Source organism: Tupaia chinensis, unplaced genomic scaffold (genome assembly GCF_000334495.1).
Source record: "Tupaia chinensis unplaced genomic scaffold, TupChi_1.0 Scaffold138878_1, whole genome shotgun sequence".
Lineage (NCBI taxonomy): Eukaryota > Metazoa > Chordata > Mammalia > Scandentia > Tupaiidae > Tupaia > Tupaia belangeri.
In genome coordinates this window covers 110,642-112,557 of record NW_006198771.1, presented here as the reverse complement: position 1 = coordinate 112,557, position 1,916 = coordinate 110,642, and the positions used below count along the sequence as shown (strand labels likewise).

At 34.4% G+C, this 1,916-nt stretch overlaps 1 pseudogene; it reads right to left on the bottom strand.

Moving 5' to 3' along the window:
* The window catches only part of LOC102479114 (diphosphoinositol polyphosphate phosphohydrolase 3-beta-like), a 1,408-nt pseudogene extending 1,047 nt beyond the window's left edge, over positions 1-361 (bottom strand).
* Positions 362-1,916: the final 1,555 nt, after the last annotated feature.

Sequence of the window (1,916 nt, the reverse complement as noted above, 5' to 3'; positions counted from 1 at the left end):
CATCATTCAAAATGTAAGTTACCATCCAGAATATGCTGCATGACGACTTAATCATGCATATTATTATCAAAAATTTTCCATTTCTAGTTTCTAGAATTTTTTTTACCCCCTTTCTGACCCTCAGTCCATTCCCATCCTCTTCTCACACTATCTCTGGTGTCTACAATTGTCTTCCATTCCTTTCTCCCCCACATTGTATTGATCACACAATTTCTTAAATAACCTAACTACTTTCAATAGTAAGTTCACTTAGTACTATTAAGAAAAATAGTTTTAACTTAAATCAAAGAAATGCCAACGCTGCCTGCTTCTTGAACCCCTCAGAGTCTTAGGTCCGCATCTGGTTTCACTTGCACTTCATCTTTGAGGCTGCTGCCCTAGTCCTTGGTTGTATGCAGCCTGCCGCCATGAGGCGCCATGCTTCCTAGTTACTGGGAAGAGAAACGGCAGAAGGCACTGACAGAGTGAGAGGCTACTGAGCCTGCAAGGCAGGGAGCAAGGGCCCCTACTTTTCAATATAGTACTGGAAGACAGCCAACGCAGTCAGAAAGAGAATAATACAAAAGGTATTCAAATAGGAAAAGAAGTGTTGAAAATGTCTTTATTTGCAGATTATATGATAATATACTTAGAAGGTCCAAAGCTTTTCATGAAAAAATTTTGAAATAAATTAATACAGTAAAGTGTCAAGATACATGCAAAAATCTGTAGTATTTTTCTACATAAATAAGTTGAATGAAAGAACTAAAGAAAATAATTCCTTTTACTATAGCTGCCAAATATTAAGATACCTAGGGACAAACCTAACTAAGCAAGTCAAAGACCTCTACAAAGAATTCTATGAAAATCTATAAAAACATTGAAAATGACACCAAAAAATGGAAGAATAACCCATGGTCCTGAATTGGAAGAATTAATATAATCAAAATGATGACTCTACCCAAATTAATCTACATATTTAACCCAATTCCAGTCAACATATTGGAACATTCTTCCCAGTCCTAGAAAGATGATCATAGAATTTTTATCATAAAAGACTTCATATTGCCAAAGAAATCCTGGGCAAGAAAAGATGACCACAAGATATACTATAAAACTGTGATATGAAAACAGCATAATATTGGCATAAAAGCAGACACGTAGAAGACATATGGACCAATGGAATAGGATAGAGACCCAGAAATAAATGTTGTAATATACAGTCAACTAATTTTGACAAAGAATACCAGTTTATACAGTGTAAAAAGCAAATCTCTTTAGAAAATAGTGCTGAAAAAATTGTGTTTCCACCTGCAGAAAAACATAACCGAATCTCCTTCTACCACTATTAACAAAATAGAACAAAGATATGCGCCTATAAAACTATTGAAGCTGTAAAACTACTGGTGGAAAACACTGTGGAAAATCCAGAAGCTATTAGGGTAGACAAAGACTTCTTAAATAAAACTCTGAAAGCACAGGCAATAATCTCTAAAGCAGACAAGTGGGACTATTTCAGGTTAATTTCTGCACAGCAAAGGACACAGTAATTAGTGTGAATTGACAGTATTGGAGAATATTTTTGTAAACTATGCCTCAATTAAAAGACTATTAACCAGACTATGCACTGGTAATTTAAAAATGATTAAAATGATTAAAAAATAAGAAAATAAACTAAACAAAAATCTAACAAAGATTTATAAACAGCCAATAAACATATAAGGAAATGTGTAATATCCCTTATTATAAGGGAGATGCAGATCAAAACCACAATCAAATACCACCCAACCCCTGTCAGAATGACAAAGATTAAAAATACAAAAAATGCTAAGTGCTGGCAGGGTTATGGTGAAAGGGGAACTCTCCTGTACTGTTGGTGGGACTGTAAACTGTCCAGCCACTGTGGGAAAATAAGATATTTCTCAAATATCTACAAA